This window comes from Triticum aestivum, chromosome 4A, assembly GCF_018294505.1.
Source record: "Triticum aestivum cultivar Chinese Spring chromosome 4A, IWGSC CS RefSeq v2.1, whole genome shotgun sequence".
In the NCBI taxonomy this organism is placed as follows: Eukaryota; Viridiplantae; Streptophyta; class Magnoliopsida; order Poales; family Poaceae; genus Triticum; species Triticum aestivum.
Window position 1 is genome coordinate 285,654,524 of NC_057803.1, and position 21,783 is coordinate 285,676,306.

A 21,783-nucleotide genomic window follows, 5' to 3' on the forward strand; every position below is an offset into this window, starting at 1 on the left:
GTCACCTTGCAGTTGGCCACCATGGGGATGCCAAACGTGAGGTATGCCCCTGAGCGCAGCGGGACCGTCAATGCCAAGCTGACCCAGTTCTTCGAGGGCGTCCTCGGAGCCTTGGCTTATCTTCATTCCAACAGAGCGGCCACGTTGGCCGGGGAGGCCCGGTGACTTTGCCGGGGGGTCATGACCAAGGTCCTCACCAAGATGGCGTACTGGAATCCCGACCTCGACTTCGAAGCCGCGATGGATAGCTTGCCGGATGGTACTGACCTCACGGTTCTCAAGGAGCGCATCAAGCCCATCATCAGCAGTACCGACGAAATCAAGAGGGTGGAAGGCCAGCGCCGGGATTAGGCATCCCGTTCTTCTTCGCCGTTGCAGGTTCCCGACCAAGACAAATTTTATCTTTAGTTAGAACTGCAGCAATGATGTGATGTAACATAACTTTTGCAGTACTCTTAATTTAAATGCACATTATTTCCCCGTTCAGTTCCTCTTTGTATGCGCGCCCTACGTCGATTGGGTAGGCTCGCCGGCGTGGAAGCCCCTAGCGGCGTTTTGGGGACATATCCCCATGGGCCTGCTGGGTATGCGTGTTGCCGGACAAGCCACCTTTCCGTTCTGAACGCAGCCGCTCGAACTGTCGAGCTTGACTCGAGTCAGAGTCGAGAGCGGTGTTGATCGCGGAAGGCTATTCTACCATTCTCGACGCAGCCGCTTGAGCTGTTGAGCGGACTCAAAATAGGGCAAGGGCGTTGCTGATCGTGGGAGAGCCCCCTGGCATGCAGGTTTCTCGTACAAAGGCGTGACATCTCCGGGGGGAATAACCTCATATAAGAAGGATAGAACAAATAACGGTTCAGTGCAACTTAGCTTCTGTTTGCAGTCGCTCGATTGCCGATCTTCTGGCCTCCTTTCTTCTCCAAGGGCCACGAAGACGAAGGAGTGTTGGGCTAACTGCTAGAGCCAATTCTCACAACTGCGCCCCCTACCTGGCGCGCCAAAGATGTCGGTGGGAACGACACCTATGGGATCACAAGAATCCCTATTGTGGTTAGCGGGCGCGGGGTCGTGAGAAGAGCGGATCAAACAGATAGCACACGGTTTGTTTTTCCAGGTTCAGGCCGCGAGGATGCGTAAAACCCTACTCCTGCTTTGGTGGATTGTATATCTGTGTTCTTGAGCTAGCTATGGGGCGTGAGGAGCTCCAAAAAGCCGAATCCTCCCTCTGGTCGCCTCGGGCCTCCTTTTATAGAAAAAGGGGTTGCCACAGTGGCACACAGGAGGTGGAAAGGGTACAGTGATGCAAGGTTATCCCTCGCATTACATGACAAGGCGCATTTAATGTTGTCGGATTTCGGGTTCCGGCAGACCCTTTAGGTTCAAACACTGGGGTGCGCGCGGAGATTTCGCCCCTACCTACCTACACCCCTCCACCATGCTAGGATCTAAACTAAGGAAAGAACAACACAAGAGACACATGGTTTATACTGGTTCGGGCCACCGTTGTGGTGTAATACCCTACTCCAGTGTGTGGTGTGGTGGATTGCCTCTTGGGCTGATGATGATGAACAATACAAGGGAGAACAGCCTCGTGAGGGTCTGTTCTTGGCTGGGGGGATGAACTGCTCGGAGGAGTTCAGTCACCTTTCTCTCTCTCTCTCTCTCTCTCTCTCTCTCTGCTTTCCTCCAACTGACCGACCCTGATTTCGACCCCAGCTTGTTTCTGGGTTGGCTGATTCTCGATCCCCTCTACCCTGGGGGTGGCTAGTCCTATTTAAAGAGGCCCTGGTCCTCTCCCCAAATATTGAGCGGGAAGGGAGCCAACAATGGTGGGCTAATTTGAAGGGGGACAACAAGTATCAGCTATCCTGACAAAAGCAGTCTTCGCCTGTGCAAAGCTCTGGTGATGATGCCGTCTTGGGCTCCACGGTGACCTCCGTCTCGTAGTCCTCCTGGTCTTGGTCTCGTTGCACCGAAATGGCAACCTTTGCCTGATGCCTCGGTACTCCGCGGCTGCGCTTACTCCCTTTGCACCAAAGAGGGAAGGAGGACGCTGCGCAGGCTGGCACCCTCCTGGCGCCCTGAGTCATCACGGCTTGCGTCACGGGCACCTCGTGAGGTACCCCGCCTTGATCTCTCCGCCTCCTCGTGAGCCAGCCTGATGAGGCCGTGCCTGAGGAAGCTCTCCGTCGTCTGCCCCGCGAGGCTTGGCCCGTCACGAGGGTCTTGGGTTTGTGTTGGTGAAGACGGGCCATGCTGGGCCCCCCTTTGAGCCATGCCGTAGGCCGCAGGCAGGCAAGTCTGGGGACCCCTGTTCCCAGAACACCGACAGTAGCCCCCGGGCCCAAGGCGCGCCCGGACTTGGCCGTGCAGGGAGGCGGAAGGGCAAGAGCGAAGCGCCACGGGCCCTAACAGCCTGCGGGCTTGGGCGCCGCGTGGCGGTTGACTAGACGTGGGCGCCTTAGCAACCGCGTGAGTTGATAAAGGAGTGGCATCCGCCTAGGCCCTGCTTCTTGCTTTCTCTGGTTGCTGCTCAGATCCCCTTTCTTGCGCCTCTCCTTCCTTCCTCCGAGATTTCCAGATCTGCTCTGGCCGCGCGACCTAGGGAGCCATGGCGCCTCGTCAGCCCCCGGCCGTAGCTTGGTACTCGTCTGCCCTGGACTCGCCGAACGTGTCGGAGGCGGGCCTTGCCATGTTGCGCCGGATGGTGACGGCATGGGGCATCGATGGGGCGAAGGCGTTCAAGGCCGACTCCGCCAACCCTGAGGGTCAAAGGAGCACCTTCTATCCGCTCTTCGTAAGTGCCATTGTTGCTAGCCTGGTGCCTCCCTTCTCCGAGTTCTTCTTCTCTGTCCTCCGACATTACAAGCTACAGGCTTTGCATCTCCATCCCAACTCCGTCCTTCTCCTGGAAATCTTTGCTTATTATTGCGAAGCACATGTTGGGGTGCAGCCCTCAGTGGCCTTGCTGCGCCACTACTTCTACCTTCGGACCTCTCGTGGGACTGCTTCCGCGTGCGCGAGCTTCGCCGCGTACGGCAGCGCCATTGCCATCTCGAACTCTGGGAAGAGGATTGAGGGCTTCAGGAGCAAGTGGATCTTGGTGGATGCTGGGCGCATCCACCCTCGGCTGGTCCTGCCCACGGAGCAGCCCACGAGCTCCAGCGACTGGGGTGAGCGGAGCTCGTGGATCACCGCGCGAACATGGTGTTGGAGAAGATGGACGCGGATCTGAGGCCGACCGACATGGCGGCGGCGAAGCTGAACGGCGCGTCTGTGCTGAGGGAGTTCCTGGAGCACCGGCTGGCTCCGCTTCGGCAGTACTCGCTTCCAATGTGGAGGCCCCGTCCGAGCCCCGCGGCCTTGGCCGACAGAGACCTGGCTGCGGTTCTCCAATCTCTGGTCGGGGGCAATGTGGCGAGGTTGGAGGGCGCTCCTACGCCCTTGTTCCTCCGCAACGACTGGGAGCGGGTGGTGAAGTCCATGCCCGTCTTCAACGGGGATGGGCCAGTGCCCCTGGAAGCTCCCGAGGAACCGGTGGACGTGCCCTCCGGCGACTCCAGCAAAGAGGAAGAAGGAGGGGAGCGAGGAAAAGGGCCTGACTCCGAGGCCACCGACGGAGAATTGAGGGCTCCCCTCCCCCGGCGCAGGTCCCGCGTTCTCCGCCTCTCTCCGAACAACGACGACGAGGATGACGACGAGCAGGACGGTGGGAGTTCGCCCCCGATCCCGAAGAAGGACAAGACCGGACTGATATCCCGCGGGTCTCCCCCGGCCCCGGGGCGAACCGCGGACGCACCTTCCGCCTCCAAGCTCCCCGAGGTTGACCCTTCCAGCCGGCTTTCAGGCTTCAAATTTGGCCGGAGGCCGCTTGAGCTCACTGGCGACGACCCGTAAGCATTCGATTCTTGTCTTTATCTCTTGCTCTGCTTCTGTGGCTTGACGTCTGCATCTTTGGATAGGTTGGCGCCCACAGCAAAGAAGCCGAAGGGGGCTCCCGAGGTTCCATTCGTGGCGGCGCTTCTGCCCGCGAAGGAGGGTGACCGCGACGCACAGGCTTCTCCTGCCCGGTCGTCCTCGCGAGGTTTGGCTGAGCCGGCTGGGACGAGCTCAGCCCCCACGGCCCAAGTGGCTCCCGAGGTGCTCTTGCCTGCCGCCGCCGCTACAGCTGTCGGGGCGCGGCAGACTCCACCTCAGGATGCTGCGGCTGCGCTGCCGCCTTCTCCTCCTACTCCACCGGCCGCCGTCTCTTCGACTCCTTCTACCGTTCTGGATCGTGCTGTTGCTGAGCTGGACCGACTACGGCAGGATCTTCTTGGCGCCGACCCCCGCTTGGTGGCCGAGCATTTGGAGCTGGCTTCTGGATGGGTTCGCTCCGACGCCTTGATTCGGGCGGCGCTGGTCCAGGCCTCGACGGCATGCGACGAGGAGAAGCAGGCCATCCTGGAGGCGAAGGCTGCTCGTGATGCAGCCCTAGGGGAGGTGGTCGACGTCCGCGGTCGCTGCAAGGCACTGGAGGACGAGCTGCAAGGCCTGCGGGATCAGCTCACGAAAGAGGTCCGCCTTTGCCAAGAGCAGGAAGCAGGCGTGAAGGCTCGCGAGGCTGCCGTCGAGGGCCGGGAGGCCAAGCTCAGGAAGCGCCGCGACCGCCTAGGCACGTTGGAACAGGGGTTGGGGGCGAGGAAGGCTGAGCTGGACCGCAAGGCCCTGGTTCTTGCCGAGGACCGCGCGGCCTTCACGGAGTTGGAGGCGAAGGCTCGCTCCTCGCTGAGGACACTTTACGATAGCGGCCTGGAGAGCCCGCTGGCTGGCGCCAAGGACGGCCCCACCAAGCTGCTTCCCTTCCTGGTTCACGCTCTTGAAGATGTCGCCCTTGGCCTTGGCCCCACGGCTGAGGCCGAGGCGCGTGTCCTGTCTTCTGCAGCACTAACACGGGTCCTCACCCACATCTACCTTCGCGATCCCGGTGTCGACCTCGACAACTTGCTGGAGCCAGTGAGTGATGAGCGTGCCGCTGCCGCTGCCGAGGCCGAGAAGGGTCGCGCGGAGGCTCTGCTGTGGAAGTTTCGGGCCTTCAGCACCAAGCCGGAGCAAGGCGCTGCCGACCTCGCTGCTCCGTGAGGTGAACCCGCTCCGCGCTGCTCCCCCGTCGCCAAGTGACTCCGTCGTGGCTCATGTCCTGCTTTTAATTCCTGCACACGTATCATGCCTCAGGGAGGCGTTTAAACCTGCGTTTGGCATTGAGATAACAGTTTGGACTATAATATTTGCTTTTGAATTCCTTGAAATTAGCGCTTTTCCTTCCTACTTGCTTATGTTCTACGCCGGCAGTGCCCGGCCCCGCGCGTACCTCACCCAGCAATAGTCCCGACCGGAAACCAGGACGGGACCAAGGAGTGGGGGGCTACGTGACAAGTTAGGCTCCTGAGTCGCGATGCTCAGGAGTCCCCCTTGGCGCACGAACAACAAGTAGGGAGGTGTGACGCGGGTGGATCTACCGTTCTACGTCTGCAGAGCCCGGCCGCGCGTGTGCCTCACCCAGCGATGGTCCCGACCAGAAACCAAGACGGGGCCACGGAGTGAGGGGCTACGTGACCAGTTAGGCTCTTGAGTCGCGATTCTCAGGAGTCCCCCTTGATGCACGAACTGCAAGTAGGGAGGTATGATGTGGGTGGATCCACCGTTCTACGTCTGCAGAGCCCGGCCCCGCGCGTACCTCACCCAGCAATGGTCCCGACCGGAAACCAGGACGGGGCCATGGAGTGAGGGGCTACGTGACCAGTTAGGCTCCTGATTCGTGATGCTCAGGAGTCCCCTTGACGCTCAAACGGCCTTCGTACCTTTGCTCCGCTCGGGGAGAGACGCGCGACGAACCAGGCCCGGGGGGACCTGGCTGGGCGGCGTGCGTCTGGGTGTGATCCAGGCGCAGCCCCCGTGCCCAGCCCCCTCGTGCGGCACTCCTGAGGGGAGGCGTTATGATGAGGCTAGACACTGAGCACTGGGCTCCCTGAGGTTGATGCGGCCCAGGGGCCACCCTCAGTTGTTTATCACCAGCACGGAGCATAGTGCTACCGTATGCGTATGGGCATAGCCGCTCCTCGGCAGTGTCGTCAGCCAGCACGGAGCATGGTGCTTCCACTGGTACGTGGGAGGGGGGCCCCCTCCGGGAGGAGCCCCCGGGGCATGTACAGCCCCGCCCTGACACGTGGCTGGCATGGTAGGGCCTGGCGAGGTGTATCTGGGCACCCGTGAGCCAGCGCGGGACTCACGGGGCCCTACCTCTAGGCGGGTTGCGCCTGTCACTGGGCCTTATCTTGTGATGTGTCCCTGCAAATTTGTATAGATGTCGGCACTCTACGTCCTCGGGTCCCGGCCCTCGAGCTGGTCTCAGCCGTCGCTGGTATGCCAGGTCACGATGCCATGGACAAGGCCAGAGGGTGAGGGCTGGAGAGCCAGTAAGAGCCCTGAGTCGCGATGCTCAGGTGCCCCCCCCTTTAACGTGGAAGTGGTCGGCATGGAGGAGAAGAGGTGCCGTGGACCGGCATCAAATAATCAAGCATGGTGGGTCTAACGCATAATCGGAAATAAACGCAAATGGGATACATGCCACTGGGCCTGGCCCGAGCGGCTTGGGGATCATGCAGCCTGAGGGGCACCCCCAGCAAGGTAAGCTAATAACATGGAATAAAGGGATACATGCCGTAGGGACGGACCCACGCGGCCTGGGAATAATGCAGCCCTGGGGGTGCTCCCAGCTGGAAGTAAAACTCGAAAGATGTCACCTGATGATGTTGAGGACGAAGGGGTGTTGGTCTAGCAGGCTCGGTGGTCTAGCAGGCTCGGTGGGCTGCGGGAGCCGATCCTCACGAGCCCCTAGGCCCAGGGGCCTCGGGAGGCTCCGGAGGCGCTGGCGGCTCCTCGCGGGCCATCTCCATCTCTGCCAGGGCTGCAGAACGCTTGGCCTCTCGTGCCTCCGTGATGCCCCTCATGAGGCGCTGGTACGCGTCAGCCGCGTTCGGCAAGCCGTAAGGCATGCGAACGTAGCTGTGGGGTGGACCTCTGCAGCGCCCCACTCACTAGGGCCAGAGGCGCTCCAGAGAGGCGACTCGGTTGAGCCCTGGTACGTCGATGCAGACGCGTAGCCCACCATCCTCGCCTGGATGGGGGGCCACTGCTGGCAAGCGGCGGCCGCCTTTCATGACTCTTGACAACTGTAGCTCCTGAATGGCCTTGCTGACGAACTCCTGAGGATCCGGATCTCCTTGCCTTGCTCCTTCTCGAGGGAAACGTGCTTCAAAACACGCCTCCATGTGGTGCCCAAGCGCCTCCCTCGTGATCCTAGCCAGGTCGGTGGCCCTCCAGGGGAGAGCCCCCGAGCCCTGCCTGAGGAGGGCGCCGGGCACGCTTTCCTATGCGATGGAGGGAGGCTCCCCCTGGGCAGGCGCGAGCCCAGAGGGGCCTGCCTCCTGAGTGGTCGGGCCGGATGATGTCTTCTTCTTCTTGGGGGTGGTCTCGGGAGGCCTTCTGCTTCCACGATCCGGGTCTTCCAGTGACGCGGCCTGAAAGGCTCGTTCCAGGGAACACACCGCGTCCTTCTCTTCACAGGGCACCGTGATGACTCCGCCGCTTCCTGGAATCTTGAGGACGTTGTAGCCGTGGTGAGTTACGGCCATGAACTTGGCCAGTGCTGGGTACCCAAGGATGGCGTTGTATGGCAGGCGAATGTGAGCGACATCGAAGTCGATGAGCTCGATGCGGTAGTTGTCGCGTGCCCCGAAGGTGACAAGGAGGTGGACCTGCCCAATCGGGACCGTGGAGCCGTCAGTGATACCGGAGAAGGGCTTGGTTGGCTGAAGCTGGCTGTAGGGCACTTGGAGGTTGTTGAATGTCTCCACGGACAGGATGTTGAGCCCTGCCCCTCCATCGATGAGGGTCTTGGTGACCACCATGTTGCTGATGATTGGGGAACAAAACATCGGGAGGACTCCGGCTGTAGCCGCACACTTGAGCTGATCTGCTGAGCTGAATGTGATGGTGCACGACGACCACCTGAGGGGGCGCGTGGCTTCGAGCCTGGGGAGGACTGCATTCACCTCGCGGGCGAACTTCTTAAAGATGCGCTGAGAGGCTGGGGCTTGTGCTCCGCCCAAGATGCAGGCGATCGCGCGCGGCTCCTGGAAGCCCCCAGCCTCCTCGTCCTAGTGGCGGTCCTCGTTTCTCCTTGGCAGCGGCGGCAGCGGTGGGAGGCCTGTGTTGCCTTGCGGGCGATCCTCGCGAGGCTGATCCCTCCAGTCTCCCTCGCGAGGCTGATCCCTCCATCCTCTCTCGCGAGGCGGGTCTTGCCAGTGATCCTCGCGAGGTTGGTCGCGCCACCCTTGGCGCGGCCCACGGTCTTCCCAGCGTCCTGCGTTTCTTCCTCCTCCTCAGCCGTAGCCCCGGTCACTGCGGTCGGGGCGACGACCGATCCTTCCTGCTCGCACGGCTCGGAGTTCTTGACATTCGTTGGTGTTGTGGGTGTGGAGGTCGTGGTACACACAGTACCGGCTGCCCTTGGAGGGTTCAGGCAGATCTTTGCCCCGCTTGGTGTCTGGTTCTGCCACGAGCATGGCAGCCCCCTTGCGCTTCACATCCTTGGCCTTGGGATTCTTCTCTTCTGGGTCTGCGGCAGGCAGCTCGAGGAGGAAGAGACGCCCTTCCTCAGCCCTGGCGCACTTGTTTGCCAAGTTGAACAGCTCCAAGGAAGTGCACAGGTCTTCATGCATCGCCAGCTCCTCCTTCATCTTGACATCGCGCACGCCGTCGGAGAAGTCCGAGATGATGGCCTCCTCAGTCACCTTGGGAATCTTGAGGCGTGCGTTGTTGAAGCGCTGGATGTACTTCTGCAGGGTTTCCCCGGGCTGTTGCTTGATGCGGCGCATGTCGCTCACGGCGGGTGGTCGGTCGCGAGTGCCTTGGATGTTGGCGATGAAGCGGGTGCACATCTCCTCCCAGGATGAGATTGTGCCTGGAGCCAGGTTCAGGACCCAGGTGCAGGCCCCGTCCTTGAGTGCCATGGGGAACTAGTTCGCCATGACCTTCTCATCTTTGTTGGCAGCTTCGATGCCTAGCTCGTAGAGCTGGAGGAACTCTTCAGGGTCAGTCGTGCCATCGTAGCGAGGAGGCAGGTCTGGCTTGAACTTGCCGGGCCACGCTACGCTGCGTAGTTCGATGGTGAAGGTGCGGCAGCCTGCTGTGGCCACGGGAGGCCTTGGGTGACGGAGAGCCTGGTCTTGCATGTCCCCACGTGCTGCAGCTGGGAGCAACGCGGGGTCTTGACGCGCGGGAGCTGGAGCATGGTCGCGACGTGTTGGAGCAGGGAGTGCCTGGGCAGCTTCTTGCGGGCGAGGGACTTCCTGGCAGCTCTGCTCTTGCCGCGCTGGCGCCTGACGGAGCGGGTTCCGCCCAGGGGCCACGCGCCTTGGGGCCATGGCGTCTTCTTGAGGAGGAGGCGGCCTGGGCGCCGCTGGAGCCTCGTCGCCCACGCGGGGCGGGGTGCGGTGCAATGGAACGGATGGCGCAGGAGAGCCCCCTACGACGCGGACGAGCTCAGCGACGCGGTCGAGCCATTCTTCGTAGACGTCGTCGACGGGACGGTAGCGCATGAGCTCGTTTGCCGCGATCAGTGCAGCTCGAGCCTCCATGTGCGCGCAGAGCGCACGGGACGAAGAACCAGCTGGGGTGAGCGAGGGAGTTGCGGTGCGGCCGTCTTGCTGCACGGACGGATGCTGGGACAATGCTTGCCACTCGTCCCCCACCGGGCCGGTGGCGGCGTTGATGGCAAGTGACGGGGAATGGCGTGGATGCCCGCCGACAAGGGCCGTCTGGGCGACGCGGGAAGCGAGTGCGGCCCGACGCTCGGCGCGGGCCCGACGAGCGTCAGACATGGGTGTGACGGTCGGAGGAGAACGTGGCGGTGGAAGACGAATTCCGGCGCACCCCTACCTGGCGCGCCAAATGTCGGATTTCGGGTTCTGGCAGACCCTTGAGGTTCAAACACTGGGGTGCGCGTGGAGATTTCGCCCTACCTACCTGCACCCCTCTGCCATGCTAGGATCTAAACTAAGGAAAGAACAACACAAGAGACGCAGGGTTTATACTGGTTCGGGCCACCGTTGTGGTGTAATACCCTACTCTAGTGTGTGGTGTGGTGCATTGCCTCTTGGGCTGATGATGATGAACAATACAAGGGAGAACAGCCTCGCGAGGGTCTGTTCTTGGCTGGGGGGATGAACTGCTCGGAGGAGTTCAGTCACCTTTCTCTCTCTCTCTGCTTTCCTCCAACTGACCGACCCTGATTTCGACCCCAGCTTGTTTCTGGGTTGGCTGATTCTCGATCCCCTCTACCCTGGGGGTGGCTAGTCCTATTTATAGAGGCCCTGGTCCTCTCCCCAAATATTGAGCGGGAAGGGAGCCAACAATGGCGGGCTAATTTGAAGGGGGACAGCAAGTATCAGCTATCCTGACAAAAGCAGTCTTCGCCTGTGCAAAGCTCTGGTGATGACGCCGTCTTGGGCTCCACGGTAACCTCCGTCTCGTAGTCCTCCTGGTCTTGGTCTCGTTGCACCGAAATGGCAACCTTTGCCTGATGCCTCAGTACTCTGTGGCTGCACTTGCCCCCTTTGCACCAAAGAGGGAAGGAGGACGCTGCGCGGGCTGGCACCCGCCTAGCGCCCTGAGTCGTCACGGCTTGCATCACGGGCACCTCGTGAGGTACCCTGCCTTGATCTCTCCGCCTCCTCGTGAGCCAGCCTGATGAGGCCGTGCCTGAGGAAGCTCCGCGTCGTCCGCCCCGCGAGGCTTGGCCCCTCGCGAGGGTCTTGGGTTTGTGTTGGTGAAGATGGGCCGTGCTGGGGCCCCCTTTGAGCCACGCCGCAGCCCGCAGGCAGGCAAGTCTGGGGACCCCCATTCCCAGAATGCCGACAAATGCATCTTGCTTAGGTGTCCTTGCTTTATCGGGGACGGGGGAGAGACCTGTCTCGTCCGTCGCAGCTCCTTCTTGTGTCGACACGCGCCCTGGCCAGCGACGCCTGTGATGCCACGTAGGTAGGCAGGCAGCTGAGGTGGCGCAGTGGTGGGTCTTCACGAAGATCTGCATGCCGCCACGCAGGTGCCTACCCAGATGGTTGGGTCAGCAGCTGCATGCGAACGACGGTGGAGGTTTAGTCGGCGTGGGCCTGGTGGTGGTCCTGTGGATGTCCTTGGCAAGGGCCTTGTCGGGGCCCGGCAAGGGTTTTGCCGAGGCGCCTGCTGTCATCCCCGGCAAGGTGCTTGCCGGGGGCCTTGTGTTTTTCCTCGGCTGGGATCCCGCCAAGGGTTTTCATCTCCTTAGTGCGTATCTGATCTTGAATGTCTTCACAAAGATCTGCATGCCGCCACGGGGATGTCTCCCGAATCCTTGCCCTTTGGGGGCAGTGGACTCAAGGCTGATTTGCTCCGTAGGCGCGGGACGAGTCGCCGCGGCAAGGGTCTTGCCGGCGCTGCTAGAACTGTCTCCCGGCAAGGACCTTGGCGGGGGAGTCCGCTTTGTCCCCTTTGCTCTTCGTGGTCTTGGCCTTGGCGTCGTTCTAGTTCTCTTGAGCTTCGGTCTTACCCTGGCTCACCTCCCTTGCCTTGCTTGGTGTGGTGGTATCCGCGGCTCAGACTGCCCGTGCACAGTTCTAGGGGTACAAAAAGGGTACCCCTCTTTGTACACCGACAGTTGCATCTTGTCATGTCATCATGTGCATTGCATCATCATGTTTTCAAAACTTGCATCTGTTCCGGTCTCCTTGTTCTCTCTATTGTTCGTTCTGATCCCAGACACACTTGCACGCGCCCGCGACACGTCTGAAATAGTATTTTATAAGTGGCCGGAAAATGTTCTCGGAATGGGACGCGAGTTGGCGTGCGGTCTTGTTATAGTGTAGGTAGACCGCCTGCCAAGTTTCATCGCAATCGGAGTTCGTTTGACGCCCCAACAATTAACTATAGCGGCAGTATAGCCGGTCTAACGTCAGACGTTTTCGGTCTTCGGAAACCGCTGCCGGGTCTCTCTCTCTCTTCTCTTCTCTCAGCTCAAGACCGTCTTTTCAGTCTACCTACCGCTAGGCCCTACCTTACCTCTCTCGTCAGCCCGTGGACCTTCTCCCACGCACGTCCGAAATTTGTCCCGGACCAGATCCAGACAATCGGTACCGTTGTGTCCGGATCAACCCCAAACATCTACAAAACATCTCCGTTTTGTTTTTTTGGAATTCCTAACATATTTTATTCGTGATCGTCCGATTACGATCGGAGGGTCCAACCACAATCCTATTTCCATATATATAGTCCAACCCCTACCAAATCAAGCCAACCCTAATTTCTAGGGGGGTTGTCCCATCGCCGCCGTCACTCCACCAAATCCCTTTCGGGATCCATCCCCTCCTTGATTTCACACACCAGCCAACCAAATTAATCCCCTCCTTGATCCACCCCTCCGCCCGAGCTCCTGTCCTGAGTCCTCTGCCTTCGACCCACCTTGCCGGAGACCACCGCTGCTTCACCTCGTCCCCAACTCCGATCATGGTTCCTCCCTGTTTCTGCTTCTCCTTCGCTTCCTCTGCTCCCGTTCCCTCTGTTTCCCTCTCTCACCTGCTCCATGTCTTTTCTAGGAAGCACGCAGGAGCATCCATGGCCGTCCCCGTCGCCGCTGCTTGCCTCGCCTCCTGCCGAGCGCCTACCTCAACCACGGCCTCCTCCTCGTTGCCCCGCGCCTTCCCGTGAGCCTCCTCCGCCTCAACTAGCGCCGTCATGTCTGCGCCTCCTCCTCTGCTTCGCCCAGGAGACAAGGGTCGTGCCTCGTCCCGCTCCTGTGTGGCGACCGCCAAAAACCGCCACGCCGCCCCTCCGCGACGAGCTCCGCTGCCGACGCTGTGTCGTTACCTGCCGCCGTCGCATCCGATTTCCACCGGAGTTGCTCTGTTCCTCGCACGAAATAGCAGGCCATCCTCATCACCCTGCCCTTTTTTTTCTCTCCTTCGCTGAAGCTCTATCTGCCTCCCTGACCTCTCTTCCTCTCTTGGAGTAGCAGCAGCAGGAGCTTCCGCCGCCGCGTCGTGTTGCCGTTCGTCTGCTTCGTCACCGTCCAGGATCGCCCCGAGTCCACCACCGCCGCTTTGCGGGCCTCCTCTGCTTCGGGCCATGTCCAGCACCGCGTCGACTCCTGCAGCGCCCTGTTGCCGCGTGGTTAGCCAGCCGCACCAGTGCCTCCCCTCGATTGCTTGATCCCCAGCAAGCCGCAACAGAGCCCTGCAACCCTCGCTTCAGCAAGGTCCCCTCGTGACCTCCCTGTTCCCTTCCCCGATTCGCTTCTCTCTCTGAAACTCCCTCTGTTTCTCTCTGGGCAGCAGCAACGTCAGAGCTCCTTCGTCTTCGCTGCCTCGAGCCCCTGCCTCGGCTCCTCATGCGTGGATCCATTCGCCCTCGCTCCGTTCTCGCGGGATCCGGCATGATCCGGCCGCAAGGAGCCCTGCCACGGCGACCCCCTTCTTCCTGTCGCCATGGGTGCGCTGCTGTTCTTTTCTTCAGAACGAGCAGTTGCCCGCTTGTCTGCATCTTCGTTAACCGAGCACGACACCTTAGCGCTCGCGTCTGGGCCGCTTCTACTCCGGTCCAGCCGCCTGCCTCATCCAGCGCCCGCGTGGGCCTCAGGCAGGCCAGACAACCGCGCCTCTCCTCTACTTCCTGCCGGGCTGAAGCCCATGGTTATGGCACCCGCGCCCCTCTTTTTCTTTCTTTCTTGTCCCTTTTGTTGGACCAACCTGTTCAGCCCATTGTATTTTTTTATGCGCTACGAATTTTGCCATTTAACCAGTGATTGCCTATTTTACTGAAAACCCCTCATAGTTCATGCATATAATAACTTAATAACTAAGCATCGCATGTAAAAACTTTATATATGAAAAATGCTTAAAATTGTGTCTAGTTTCATAATGTGTCACTTTCACCCATGTTTAAAATGTTTAAATTGTTGTTTGTGTAGATTTGCTCCTATGCCATGCTAAAATGCTTTAATTCATAACTAATTAACCGTAGCTCCGAACCTAACAAACTTTATATGTAAATGGGGTAGAAAAATGCATAGTTTAACATGGTGGCATCACTTTGCATGTTTAACAACTATCAAATATGGTTTAGGTCAGAACAGTACCAAACCTTAAAATATGCATATGGGGTTTTTCTGGACTTGTTGTTTGTTGTTCCGGCCTCATTTAAACTTGCCTAGATAGGTAGTTTTCTTTGCATCACCCCTTGCCATGCTAAACAACATTTAATATTGTTGGGTACATAAATGAGATTGAACTAAATAAGTCATGTGGTGTTTCGTCAATATGCAACTCGTTGCATATTGAGCTCCACTTAATTTATAGGGTTGGTTGTGCACTTTGCGATGCCATGAACATTTAAACCGTACATGCATCATATTTGATTGTGCATCATGCCATGATTATGTGGTGGTTGTTTACTATGTTGTTTGCTTCTTTCCGATGTTGCTTCTTCGGGTTGTTTTCTGATAACGTCGCGTTTGTGAGGATCCGTTCGACTTCGCCCGTGTGTCTTCTTTGTGGACTCGTTCTTCTTCCTTGCAGGATTTCAGGCAAGATGACCATACCCTCGAAATCACTTCTATCTTTGCTTGCTAGTTGCTCACTCTTTTGCTATGCCTATGCTGCGATACCTACCACTTGCTTATCATGCCTCCCATATTGTTAAACCAAGCCTCTAATCCACCTTGTCCTAGCAAACCGTTGTTTGGCTATGTTACCGCTTTGCTCAGCCCCTCTTATAGCATTGTTAGTTGCAGGTGAAGATTGGAGTTTGTTCCTTGGTGGAATATGGATATGTTGTTCCTTGTTGGAACATGTTTATATGTGGGGATATCACAATATCTCTTATTTAACTAACGCATCTATATACTTGGTAAAGGGTGGAAGGCTCGGCCTTATACATGGTGTTTTGTTCCCGGATTTTGCGTTCCTTATGCAGTTGGGTTATAATGGGAACCCCTTGACAGTTCGCCTTGAATAAAACTCCTCCAGCAATGCCCAACATTGGTTTTACCATTCGCCACCTAGCCTTTTCTTTTCCCTTGGGAGTCGCGCTCCTGAGGGTCATCATTATTTTACCCCCCGGGCCAGTGATCCTCTAAGTGTTGGTCCAAACTAGAGGCCTGTGCAATGCCCCCTCGGGGAAACTCGAGGTTTGGTTTTAGTTGTATGGAGAGCTCATCTGAGTGTGCCCTGAGAATGAGATATGTGCAGCTCCTATCAGGATTTGTCGGCACATTCAGGCGGTGTTGCTGGACTTGTTTTACCATTGTCGAAATGTCTTGTAACCTGGATGCCGAGTCTGATCGGAATGTCTTGGGAGAAGGAATATCCTTCATTGACCGTGAGAGCTTGTGATGGGCTAAGTTGGGACACCCCTGCAGGGATTTGAACTTTTGAAAGTCGTGCCTGTAGTTATGGGTAGATGGGAATTTGTTAATGTCCGGTTGTAGAAAACCTGAAGTTGACCTTAATTAAAATACATCAACCGTGTGTGTTACCGTGATGGTCTCTTTCCGGCAGTGTCCGAGAAGTGAACATGGTGTTGGAGTTATGCTTAACATAGGTTGTTCTAGGATCACTTCTTGATCATAGTTGTCCGACCGTGCTTTTGCCTTCTCTTCTCGCTCTCTTTTGCGAATAGGTTAGCCACCATATATGCTAGTCACTTGCTGGAGCTCCACATCATACCTTTACCTTACCCATGAGCTTAAATAGTCTTGATCGCGAGGGTGTGAGATTGCTGAGTCCCCGTGACTCACAGATACTTCCAAAACCAGTTTGCTGGTGCCGATGTTACCGAGCAGGTGACGCAACCAAGCTCAAGGAGGAGCTCGATGAAGATCTTGTCCTTTGTGTTATTTTGTTCTAGTTGCTCAGTAGTGGAGCCCAGGCGGGACAATCGGGGATCTGTGTAGCATTTGGGGTAGTCTTCTTTTGTTTTGGCTCCGTAGTCGGGCCCTGATTGTATCTGGTTGATGTAATGCTTTATTCATGTATTTGTGTGAAGTGGCGATTGTAATCCAACTATGTATCTCTTTCCCTTATGTATTACATGGGTTGTGTGAAGATTACCTCACTTGCGACATTGCTTTCAATGCGGTTATGCCTCTAAGTCGTGCTTCGACACATGGGAGATATAGCCGCATCGAGGGAGTTATAAGTTGGTAATCAGAGCCTTCCCTGACCTTAGGAGCCCCCTGCTTGATCGAATCGCTGGCGTTATTCAGTCTAGAAATGTTTTGAGTCATTTAGGATTATATATATCGGAGAGTTAGGAATTCTTTTTACTCCTCAGTCCCTTCGTCGCTCTGGTGAGGCATCCTGATGTAGAGTTTTGACTCTTCTCTTCTCAAATTTCACTAAAAAAAATTTAGGATCCCGCGGGTATCTTGGAATTGTTCCGATGGTTTTGTGACGAGAACATTGTTCTTGGTGCCTCCTGTCATTTAGGGGTTGTGGCAGTGTCCCGGGGAGTTGAGCTCCGAGGTGTTGTCGTCACAATTTTATCGTTGCAGTTCTGGAATACCTGAGTTTAGTTTCGCCGACATCGAAAATCTCTTTTATGCAGTTGTTGGTGAGATAACCTCGACGCCACCCAGTACTGGGGCGGGAGTTGGGGAGTATTGCCATAACTCGTATAACGGATGCTTTTCGAAGGTTGAGGTAGACGATTTCCGAAGGTTTCTTGGTTATGTGTTGAAGGATGGATACAGCTGGATGTAGGATTTGTTAGTTTTGGGTGAGATTATTATGCTTCCCCTGTATCCCCAACACCTGATTGCATAACCGGAAAATTTCGGGAGTCTATAAGTGGGAATTCAAGTAGCTCTTAGGATATCTTTCTGACGGATGTATGATACGAAATTGGGGTTCGACGTCTAGTGGTCCGCCTATTCACGGTTGGTTTTAAAGTGGTCTCGTTGTGTCTTAAAGAGTCCTTGGCTATGCCGACTCGGGGACGCTTCATATGTCATGTGCACTACCTTGTACATGATGGTGCTGTACGATTGAGCCCGTGTAGGCCCCACCACGAAAACTTTGGACGAAATCTCTATCATCTATTTGTTCCGGCTTATTCTGCAAGCCAATCCTTTGTTTGTTTTGAGTTGTGGTATTCGAGTTGCTTCGAAGTCAAATGTTGATTCCATACCTTTTCCAAGCGGTGTTCTCATATTTCTATGTGAATACAAATCCTTCTTGATCATCGAGATTGTCATCTAAATTTCTTCTCTACTGGCGTGTTTCTCCTCAAGTGGATCCAATCACTTCAACATTTGCAAGATCCAATCTCAGTTCTTTTCATGTTCATTTCATTCGTCCCAAATTGCCTTTGTTTTCCCTCCCTCCCACCCTTTTCTTCAAGGAACCAGATTTCTTATTCAAGTATCCTTTTATTGTTGTGAAGTCTTTCCATTCTTTTCCGTCAATGTCTTATCCGATGGTTTCTCAGGAAGATGCTAACGAAGCTTCAAGTTCATCTCTCGTCACTCATTTTCCTTCTCCGATGGATTCAATTCAAACTTTGGTATTGAGCATTGTCTTTTCTTTTTGTCCAATGCTTTTCTTATGCTAGTGCACCTCATAATCGTTCACCTCTCGCTATTCTTTTGTTCCGGAGTGCTAAAGATATCTCAGAAGATTCGTGTTTCCACTCTTAATCCGTTCAAGCTATTTTGAGGATGTTATCTCATTCAAGCCTTTTAATTCAACCGGTGCAACCTCTCTTTTTAATCATTCTAACGGTGTTTTCTTTTGAGTGGGCCCTAACCCACATGTCTTTTCCCAAGATCTTACCTGACTCTTCTTATTTTCCCAGACCTATCCCAATTTTTTTTTGAAGTTTGACGTAAGAATGATTTATCATCAGTCAAATTTCTTTCTCCAAGATTTTTCAAATTCTTTTCATAGTTGGCTCAACCTCTTTGATTTTGATTCTTCCGGAGTATCTCAACGATACATGGTGGTGTTTCTCCTTGTAATTCTCACATTTGGAAGGCCGAAGAAGATTTTCTCTCAATCTTGCTCCATTCTCTTCAAGATTCGTGGTTCTAGTTCAAGGCCATCCTCTCATAATTGTTTTGATTGTGAGAATTCCTTTCACCTATCTGGAGTCCATCAATTCAGGTTTATTCATTCTCAGCTTTCAGTTATCATTCTCTAATCTTACCGGTGCTTCGTTCAAGTCATCTCTAATCGGCTCGTGATCTCTTTGTTCTCATGTATCTAAATCCTCTAAAGCATCTTCGTTCATTTTATAATTCTTCCCGGTGTTTTCTTTATCTTCTCTTCGTTCATTTTCAAATCTTATGGTGGTTCGTTCAAGATTTCTCTTCCTTCTTTATCTTATCAATTCATTCATTGTTCCAATCCAACTGGTGGTTTGTTGAAGACATTCCCAAGTGACGCTATATCTATCTTAATCCTTTATACGAGAATAAGTAGTTTGCCAAATCCGTTTGCTCGTCATCAATCTAATTGGTGAAGGATAAGCATAATGCAATTCTTATTCTTGTTTCATCAAGTAAAATCAATTTCTGCTTTCCGGAGTGGTTCATCATATCACATTCTCGGTTTGAGATGTTTATCTTTCCCTCCGGAGCCCCAAGTTTCCACTTTATCTCGTCGCAAAGTTTCTTCCAATCATTGCAAGGATTCACCTTGTGTTTCCAATTTCTCTCTCCTTTCGTTTGACCATTCTTTTATTACCGGAGTTCCTCATGATGGTTCGTCAGGGATTCTTTTCATTCTTCAATTGTTTTCAAGATATCTCTCGAAGCGATGATCCGCCAAGATATACTTCAAGTTTTCTTCTTCTTGCATTCCGGAGTGCAATTCTTTCTATCGTATCATTGGAGGTGGTATTATGTCATTCTTGATAATTTGAGTTCATGTTTCGTGATTCACATGTTGTTAAGAATGAGGTATTTAAATCCATCAACCTCTTCATTGGAGTTATCTTGGGTTATATTTCACCTAAAGCCTTCCCTAAGGTTTGTTGCTATCTATGGTGCTCATAAATGACCCAAGTTCTTCATTATCCTCCCGGTGAAATATTTTTCTCGTCTCCTTGTTCATACCAAATCCAATCTTTTTCCGCGAGTGGCAGGTTGTCACCTCATATTTTGAGATGTATTCCATAAGACCATATTAAGCTTACTCTTTTTTGTTGTTGGTTTTTCTAAGAACTCCATTCGACCCTTCTCCAAAAGATGCCTTTTTAAGCTTTGTTGTGAAGAAATCGGCATTTTCTTCTCCATTCTTTTCTTTCAATTATCTATCTCCTATTTCTTTCTTCCAGAGGCATTGTGATGTTGCTCTCCTCAACCCATATTTTCATTTTGTCAGGATTGTGTTCTTTTCTTGGTTTATCCACTTAACCGGAGTGTTGTGTTCCTTTTTCTCATGCTCTTTCATTTTATCAAGTCTTCATCTCTTTTCAACCGAAGTGCTACCCGAATCGGTTCTTTCTTATTCCTCTTTCTTAACGAGTGCTTTCAACTTTGTTCTTCTCTGTTGCTTTCTTTCTTTCATTTTGCTCAACCTTTTCAAGGTTCTTTGGTTTCACCCGTTTGTCAAAGAAGCAATTTAGTTTTGCCACTTCTCTTTCTCTTCCGTTTTCCCTCCGGTGCCATTCTAGATCTCGGGACGAGATCCTCTCATAGTGGTGGAGTGTTGTAACACCCCGAAACCGTTGCGCCAGGTGTCTTCCAGTTATTCGCTGTAGTTGCCATGTCATTCGCTTGTGTGTTGCATCTTGTCATGTCATCATGTGCATTGCATCATCATGTTTTCGAAACTTGCATCTGTTCCGGTCTCCTCGTTCTCTCTGTTGTTTGTTCTGAGCCCAGACACACTTGCACGCGCCCGCGGCACGTCCGAAATAGTATTTTATAAGTGGCCGGAAAATGTTCTCGAAATGGGATGAGAGTTGGCATGCGGTCTTGCTATAGTGTAGGTAGACCGCCTGCCAAGTTTCATCGCAATCGGAGTTCGTTTGACGCCCCAACGATTAACTATAGCGGCAGTATAGCCGGTCTAACGTCGGACGTTTTCGGTCTCCGGAAACCGCTGCCCGGTCTCTCTCTCTCTCTCTCTCTCTCTCTCTCTCTCTCTGTCTTCTCTTCTCTCAAATCGAGACCGTCTTTTCAGTCTACCTACCGCCAGGCCCTACCTTACCTCTCTCGTCAGCCCGCGGACCTTCTCCCACGCGCGTCCGAAATTTGTCCCGGACCCGACCCGGACAGTCGGTACCGTTGTGTCCGGATCAACCCCAAACATCTACAAAACATCTCCATTTTGTTTTTTTGGACTTCCTAACATATTTTATTCGTGATCGTCCGATTACGATCGGAGGGTCCAACCACAATCCTATTTCCATATATATAGTCCAACCCCTACCAAATCAAGCCAACCCTAATTTCTAGGGGGGTTGTCCCATCGCCGCCGCCACTCCACCAAATCCCTTTCGGGATCCATCCCCTCCTCGATTTCACACACCAGCCAACCAAATCCATCCCCTCCTTGATCCACCCCTCCACCCGAGCTCCTGTCCTGAGTCCTCCGCCTTCGACCCACCTCATCGGAGACCACCGCTGCTTCACCTCGTCCCCAACTCCGATCACGGTTCCTCCCCATTTCTACTTCTCCTTCGCTTCCTCTTCTCCCGTTCCCTCTGTTTCCCTCTCTCACCTGCTCCATGTCTATTCTAGGAAGCACGCAGGAGCATCCATGGCCGTTCCCGTCGCCGCTGCTTGCCTCGCCTCCTACCGAGCGCCTACCTCACCTGCGGCCTCCTCCTTGTTGCCCCGCGCCTTCCCGAGAGCCTCCTCCGCCTCGACTAGCGCCGTCACATCTGCGCCTCCTCCTCTACTTCGTCTAGGAGACAAGGGTCGCGCCTCGTCCCGCTCCTACGCAGTGACCGCCACAAACCGCCGCGCCACCCCTTGTGACGAGCTCCGCCGCCGAAGCTGTGTCATTACCTGCCGCCGTGGCGTCCGATTTCCACCGGAGATGCTACGTTCCTCGTACGAACTAGCAGGCCGTCCTGATCGCCCTGCCCTTTTTCTCTCTCCTTCGCTGAAGCTCTATCTGCCTCCCTGACCTCTCTTCCTCTCTTGGAGCAGCAGCAGGAGGAGCTTCTGCCCCGCACCGTGTTGCCGTTCGTCTGCTTCGTCGCCGTCCAGGATCACCCCGAGTCCACCGCCGCTGCCCTGCGGGCCTCCTCTGCTTCGGGCCATGTCCAGCACCGCGTCGACTCCTGCAGTGCCGCGTTGCCGTGTCGTTAACCAGCCGCAGTAGTGCCTCCCCTCGATTGCTTGATCCCCAGCAAGCCGCAATAGAGTCCTGCAACCCTCGCTTCAGCAAGGTCCCCTCGTGACCTCCCTGTTCCCTTCCCCGATTCACTTCTCTCTCTGAAACTCCCTCTGTCTCTCTTTGGGCAGCAGCAACGTCAGAGCTCCTTCGTCTTCGCTGCCTCGAGCCCCTGCCTCGGCTCCTCATGCATGGATCCGTTCGCCCTCGCTCTGTTCCCGCGGGATCTGGCGTGATCCGGCCGGAAGGAGCCCCGCCGCGGTGACCCCCTTCTTCCTGTCGCCATGGGCGCGCTGCTATTCTTTTCTTCAGAATGAGCAGTTGCCCGCTTGTCTGCGTCTTTTTTGACCGAGCACGACGCCTT